The 7,984-nt window shown below is 42.5% G+C and overlaps 1 pseudogene; it reads right to left on the bottom strand.

The window, feature by feature from the left end:
* Positions 1 to 440: 440 nt before the first annotated feature.
* Positions 441 to 7,085, bottom strand: LOC105513366 (annotated as a pseudogene).
* Between the last annotated feature and the right edge of the window lie 899 nt (positions 7,086 to 7,984).

Here is a 7,984-nt window from a genome sequence, read left to right as displayed (position 1 = left end):
AGGTTTAAAAATTGTTTAAAGTTTGTAATTCCTAGTAGGAAAACATTATTTGTATGAATACCCTAATGGCAAACCACTGTAAAATGCTTCAACTACATTTGGGGAAGAGGGTTAGGGGTTATCTTCAAAGCATCCCAGCTCTCTTTATGAGAAGGTCAGAGATACACTGGTTTGTATTTGTGATATCCATAAGGTGATCTAGGTTGCTTTTCCTCCAGCAAGGGCTTTATTCATCAGAAGGGCATTAACGCTTGACCTCCAAATTTGGCTGACAATTTACAGATAAGATTCATAACCTTTGGATTTCTCTGGTATTGTGACATATTTGCTGGGTTCTGAGTCACATCCTGGAAGGCCACCATAACTTCTGGATCCTGCATGGCTGCAAGAACCTCTGAATCACTAATAATTTCATTGAGTCCAGGCATTCTGGCCATTCCAGATATTCCTCAGAGAAAATTACCAGGCATTCCCCCAGGAAAGCCACCTGGAAAAGAGCCATACTGAGCTCCTGACTGTCATCTGGCTTCTTCCTCCCTCTGGGCTCTCTCATGCTCTTCTTGAGCCTTCTTAACTCTTTCTATTGTTTCTTTGATCTCTCACCCTTCACATTATCACTCATACTTTCTCTGATGTTCTGCATTTTCTGTGCCCTAGGTTGAACTTCTTTCAGCATTGCACTAGCATCTTCATCATAATCCAGTTTACAGGCAAGGGCAAGATCATGGGCTGCTTCTTCCCAGTGGCCTAGAAGTTGGTGTGCTTTCCCTCACCACTTGTAAGGCTGAGTTGAATCAGGATTTGTTTCAATGGCTCTGTCACAGTCTCAGATGGCAGCATTTGGCTCCTGTAATTTGACAAAGACACTTGCCCTCTTGGCATACAGAATGGCCAGGCGAGGATTCAGCTTGATGGCATCTGAATGAGTCAATGGCTTGCTGCAGTTCACCATCATTTAGGACTTCAATAGCAGCCACTTTCTTATCATTTGCCTGATCCATCATTTCCTCTGTTATCTCTGCATTTTCATCTCCCATTTCTTGAGGGGCATCAGTGTCTGGTTCAATCACACCTTCATTATCAATTACTAGATCACTTTCCTCAATTGATGGTGTTAGATATGAGTTCTAAATTTCTCTTCAAAGAATCAATATGTCAGTATGTTCAATTCTTTGCCTTCTGCTTCTAAACTTAACTTATGCATAAAGCAGCCTTTTCCGATCACCTGCTCCACTCTGACTCATTACAATTACCTGATCCACCATTCTGATCACCTGCCCCACCCTAACTCATTCTGATTACCTGCTCCACCCTGACTCATTCCGATTACCTGCTCTGCCTTGACTCATTCTGATCCCCTGCCCCACTCTGAGTCATTCTGATCACCTGCCCCATCCTGACTCATTCCAATTACCTGCTCCACCCTAACTCATTCTGATTACCTGCTCCACCCTGACTTCTCCTCCACCCTGACTTATTCCATAACCATTTTTCCCGCCAACCCACTCACCCTGTCACTCTCTTTAAATTAGCCAATCAGAATTAGTTTAACCTGTGTGGTCTAACCCTAGCCAATAGGGGAATGACACAGCAGCAGGGACCATGTGCGTTGGGAATAAGAACCCCTTCCCTTTCCTTGCCCAGGTGTGCTCTCACTATTGTTTCATGTGTGACTGAGCACCCTTTCTGCAGAAAGTAATGATGGCCTTGCTGAGAGATCATTTGTCTCCATGCTGACTTTTCTTTGCAGCACTGATTGTCTATTTCTAACAATTTTGGGGACTCGTCCAGGATTATATTCTCCTCTAGGGGTGGTCTCCGGTCCTCTCTCATGAGAAGGCATGACCCACTACCTTGTTCTTGGTGGTCTCAGGAGTGAGGAACCAAGACCCACCCAGTGTGATGAATAAACCAGGACTCTTAGCAATGTGGAAAGAAACTGGCTAGCAACCTAGGGTAAAGGATCCTCACATACTGGGGCAGCGACTGTGCACAGACCAAGGAAGGAGACCAAGGGAGCCACAGATGAAGCCACAGACCAAGGGAGCCAGTAAAGTACCTCCTTGGTGGTCAAATTCTGGAGTACTAAATGTGTGTGTGCGTGAATGATCACAAACAACCCTACTTATGGTGTTGTTCATGTGGATGGTGACAAGTCCTACTGCTGGAGTGAGTGGGTCCTCTCCATGGTTCCATCACTACCTCATATGGCTTAGGGTGGATCCTGCTGTGGGATTTATACCGGCATGCCAATGCTAACGGGGGTCTAATTCTTCCTTGGGGGAGCAGCCTGAGAGGACAACACGAGTGGGAAGTGTGCAAGGGATCTTCAGAGGGGGAAAGGGAGGAAACAGGTCGACCTTCCAGGACAGCAAGGCAGGACATCCCTGGTTTGAGAGGTTGAGCCTTCCGCAAATTTCAGGGGGTTGAACCTTATACAAACCTCTGATAGTAAGAAAAATACTCAGAACTCCCCTTTCCTTTCTTCTTGGGGGGAAGAAAGAGTAGCTGCACTACTGCTGGTCCCTCCCCTAGGGGAAGGAGAGGGGAGGACAGCAGCATAAGTGGCTGGCAGAGGCAGGGAAAGACCAGCAGAGAAGAAAGAGAGGAAGTTAGAGAGAAAGAGACAGAGTCAAAGAGACAGAGAGAGGCAGAGAGAGAGAGAAAGAGAGAAAGGAGTCAAAGAAAGAGAGTCAAAGAGAGAGAAAAAGAGAAGTAGTAAAGAGAAAACAGTATACCCTATTCCTTTAAGTGCCAGGGTAAATTAAAAACCTATAATTGATCATTGAAGGTCTTCCCCTTGACCCTATAACACTCCAATACCACCTTGTTGTTAGTGTAAATAAGGGCGTAGCCTGAAAGCACTGAGGCCACTGACAACCCGTAGCCTTTCCTAATCAAAAATCCTTAACCCGGTAACCTGCAGATTGCCCAAAGGCATTTAATCTGTAGCGGCAACTGCTTTGCTAACAGAAGCAGAAAAATAACTTTTAGAGGAAACCTCATTGTGAGCACACCTCATCAGGTCAGAACTACCCTAAATCAAAAAGTAAAAAAAAATAAAATAAAATGTAGCACACTGACTCAAGAACCTTAAAGTATGAGACTATTCTGTTAGAAAAAGATGATTTAACATTAACTGCTGAAAATTCCCTTAACCCAGTGGGTTTCCTAACAGGGGATCTAAATCTTAATTGATTACCATACAAAGGTCCAACCAGACCTAGGAGGAACTCCCTTCAGGACAGGACATGTTTCCTCCCAGCTAATTGAGGGAAAAAGACACAATGGGTATTCAGTAAGTGATAAGGAAACTCTTCTAGAAGCAGAATTAGGAAAATTGCCTAATAATTGGTCTGCTCAAATGTGGGAACTCTTTGCACTCAGCCAAGCCTTAAAGTACTTACAGAATCAGGAAGGAGCCATCTATACCAATTCTAAGTTAATATGGACTGAATGAAGTCTTATTAATAGCAAAGAATAATTGAAATTCCAAACTTACAAAGTTTTCAACAGAGGAAAAGTGTGCTAAAAATGAACAGTGTAACATGTATTATCCTAACTTCTAATTTTGTGGCCTAAGTCAGTCTAGTCCATAGACGTGAAGGAAGTTCATTTTGGAAAAGAATGGTTATCACCTTTGAAAACAAAACGTGGGAGAGAATTTATGTAAAAACAATATTATATGGCAAATTCTTATCCTAAAATAAATTAACTGGTTGTTTAAAGAAAGGGATGTTTGCAACAAGTCAGAAAGTTGAGGCACGTCAAAGAACTGTCTGTGAAAGTCATGAAAAAAGTTATAAAAGGGAATTTACGCAAGAAATGTTGTGTAACTTAAAAGTAATTAGGCCTCCTGAATGTAAAACTATTGAAGAAACAGTTTATGTGCAAGATGTGTAAGGAAAGTAAAATATATTTTGGGTAAAAGGATTATAAGGAGGCATAAGAATGTGGATTTTTACCTACATTAAAAGGTCAAAAAAATTTGTTTTAAAGGTTTAGGCAAGTTTTGAAATGTTAATTGTAAAGGAAATTCTGTGTGTAAACATATTGGCTAAAGTTAGAGGTATCATCCAGTTTGTCTGTGAACTGGACATTAAAATAAAAGCACAACAGGTTTTTCTTAAAGCACTAACCTGCTCTTTAACAAAAATTATAAAAGGTTAAAAAGAGTCTATAAAAATCTTACCTTATGGTCAGACATTAAAATTGGATAAATATGTCTGCAAGGTTTTATTAAAATTAAGTTTAACATTAATAGCACACCAATATAAAGGTGAAATTTAGTTCATCTGATATAAAATCACACAGGAAGCGTTGTTAAATATAAAATGGTGTTTGGCTTTCTTTGGTCTAAAAACTAATAAAAATAGGTGCTAAAGAAAATTTCTCAGCGAGAAGGCACCAAGGACTATAAAGTCCACTGCTGATGTCCCCACATTTAAAACAAAAGATCAATTTCTTAGAAATTATTTATTTGGTTTATCCTCCACATTCTCTTCCCTTAAAACAAGAGATCTTTCAGCACAGGCACCGCCTTTGGAGTTTCCAGTACAGCAGCATCGGCCCAGGGATCACATTCTCATCAAAGGGTGGAAAGAAGGGAAACTTGAGCCAGCCTGGAAGGACCCTACGTTGAGCTGTTAACCATCGAGACTACTGTTTGTACAGTGGAAAGGGATGGACACATCACGCCTGAGTCAAGCAAGTGTCATTATCATCAGAATCATGGCTCATTGTTCCTGGACCAACCTCTACCAAATTAAAGCTAAAGAAAGCTTAGTCCATCTATCTTTTTCCTTCCTTTCCTTACCCAGTGCTTATATCCATTACGATTCCTACCACTAGCAACTCTAACCCCACTTTAGAGCGCTTCTATGGTTTAGGAGCAGAAGTCACTGGAAAGGATCCTATAGGCTTCTTTAAGGTGTGCTTTGTTCTCCCTCCTCCACGTCCTACAGCTGCCCCTTTCCCAAACCTATAAAATCAAACTATGACTTGCCTCATGCCAAATGACAAAAGCAAGGTCTCAGTAGTAGAAATAAGTGACTTAAGGCAAACTATAGCCATTGAAACAGGTTATAAAGATGTAAATACCTGGTTAAAATGGATTAAATATTCTGTCTACATGTTAAACAAAGGCAATTGTTATGCTTGTGTGCATGGCAAGCCAGAGGCCCAGATTGTCCCCTTTCCATGAGGGCGGTCCTCCAGTTGACCGGGCGTGGGCTGCATAGTAGCTTTTTTCCAGGATTCTACAGCCTGGGGTAACAAGTTGTGCCAAGTTCTCTCTGCTATATCCTGAATTTCAACACCCTGCAGGTAAGCTCCTGAGAGCCATGCAACTTCCATCTCCCAACCCTAAGTTCACTTCGTGTCTCTCACAACAGGGAGGAAACTTAGTATTCCTTGGAGACCTGAAGGGATGCAGTAGACTTAAAAATTTTCAAAAGCTTACCAATCAGTCAGCCTTTATTCATCCCTGAGTGGATGTGCAGTAGTAGTATGGTGGACCTTTACTGAACACTCTGCCGAGTAACTGAAGTGGGACTTATGCTTTAGTCCAGTTGGCTATCCCTTTCACCCTGGCATTTCATCAACCAGAGGGAGGAAAAATAAGACATTGTAAAGCAAAAGAAGCCCCTTGTGTGTCGTTTTACTCTCATGTCTATGTAGACACAGTTAGAGTCCCATGGGGAATACCAGATCAATTTAAAGCCCAAAATCAAATAGCTGCAGGATTTGAGTCAATATTTTGGTGGGTGATAATAAAATGTAATTTGGATAAACTACATCTATTACAACCAACAGTGATCAATTAACTACAGTAGAGATGCTGTTAAAGGAATAGCTGAATAATTAGGGGCTACTAGCCTGGGAAAAATAAGATAAACTTAGACATGATACTAGCAGAAAAAGGAGGAGTTTGTGTCATAATTAAAACTCAATGTTGCACCTTCATCCCAGACAACACTGCCCTGATGAAAGTATAACAAAGACATTGCAAGGTCTGACTGTCCAATAAGTTAGCCAACAACTCAGGGGTAAATGACCCCTTTACAAGATGGCTAGAAAAGTGGTTTGTTAAATGGAAAAGAATAATAGCCTCAATTCTTACTTCCCTCACAGCTGTAATGGGTTTACTTATCCTTGTCAGGTGCTGTCATACCATGCATCCGTGGGTTGGTACAGAGGCTCATAAAAATGGCACTTAACTAGAACCTCCCTTAACTATCCTCCATGTTATCCAGAGAAGCTTCTTCTTTTGGAAAATCAAGCAGAACAACTAAGCCAAGACATGTTAAAGAAGTTTGAAGAGAACGAGCTCTAAGGAAAATGCAAGAGGAGGGAATGTTAGATATGAGTTCTAAATTTCTCTTCAAATAATCAATATGTCAGTATGTTCAGTTCTTTGCCTTCTACTTTTAGACTTAACTTCCTCATAAAGCAATCACCTGCTTTTTCAATCACCTGCTCCACTCTGACCGATTCTGATTACCTGCTGCACCCTGACTCATTCTGATTACCTGCTCTGCCCTGACTCATCCCCCACCCTGACTCATTCCATAACCATTTTTCCCACCAAATCACTCACCTGGTCATTCTCTTTAAATTAGCCAATCAGAGTAAGTTTAGCCTCTGCAGTCTAACCCTAGCCAATAGGGGGACGACACAGCAGCAGGGGCCACGTGCATCAGGAATAAGAACCTCTTCCCCTCCCTTGTCCAGGTGTGCTCTCACTATTGTTCCATCTGCAGCTGAACACCCTTTCTGCAGAAAGTAAAGATGGCCTTGCTGAGACATCATTTGTCTACGTGCTGACTTTTCTTCACAGCACTGATCATCTCTTTCTAACAGTGGTTCATCTGCCTTTAAGTCTTCCTCCACCTTCTTACTATCAGGTTTTTTTTCCCCTTGGTATTTTCTTCTCATTTAGCTTTCTGAGTAGCAGTTGCTACTTTACCCCCCATGCTGTCCACCCACTCCCTCAGGAAGCGCATTTCCTTGGTGTGCAGAACGCTCAGATCCTGCTTACACATTTTCACAAAGGTCCAAAGCTCGTTCACTTTGCGGGAGTCCATGGTTGGGAGGTGGTGGGTGAAGCTGAGGGGCTGCAACTCAGTTCCAGGCCCAGCTGTGGCTTGGCGTGACCACGCAGAAGACTCTGATAAATTTATGAATTGCTTTTCTATGTTATTTTGGAGATTACATAGAATAAAACTGATTTTTGAATTCTTGGTCAGAGAGCTCACATACTGCCATCTTGTTAGGGTCAGTCACTGGTTCCTTGTTTTGTCCATTTAGAGAGGGCATTTTGCCTTGTGGATATAGGTCTAATGTCTTTGCATTGAAGGATTATTTATTCCAGTCTTTTCTGCTTGCCTTTTTTTGTTTTTTATTAGATGGAGTCTCACTCTTTTTGCCCAGGCTGGAGTGCAGTGGTACGATCTAGGCTCACTGCAACCTCTGCCTCCTGGGTTCAAGCGATTCTCCTGCCTTAGCCTTGGGGGTAGCTGGGATTACAGGTGCCCACCACCACACCTGGCTAATTTTTTTGTATCTTTTTTAGAGACAGAGTTTCACCGTGTTTGGTCAGGCTGGTCTTGAACTCCTGACCTCAGGTGATCCACCCACCTCGGCCTCCCAAAGTGCTGGGATTACAGGCATGAGCCACCGGCCCTGCTTAGAGATTCTTTACTGCTAGATCACTACCTCCTTTTTTGGCTGTAGGTGGTACCTTAAGCCCGGGTTTATAATGGCTCTATAAACAGAGTGTTGCTCTTCCCCAGTGAGGATTGTCACAAATGGGGTATTTTGGTAGTGTAGGAAGGCTGGCTAGGGATTCATTCCTGCACAGGGGCCATGTGGAATGAATCCTCTACAGCATGATGCTGCAGGACAGCCACTCCCATTTGGTGTCTCCTTTGACTGAGTTCCAGAGCATAGTTTCCAAGACTGGTGTCAGTAGTCCCACCTCCCT

This window comes from Colobus angolensis, unplaced genomic scaffold, assembly GCF_000951035.1.
Source record: "Colobus angolensis palliatus isolate OR3802 unplaced genomic scaffold, Cang.pa_1.0 Scaffold23, whole genome shotgun sequence".
Taxonomy (NCBI): Eukaryota; Metazoa; Chordata; class Mammalia; order Primates; family Cercopithecidae; genus Colobus; species Colobus angolensis.
The sequence above is the reverse complement of the archived record's forward strand: the minus strand, read 5'-3'. Positions and strand labels throughout refer to the sequence as shown.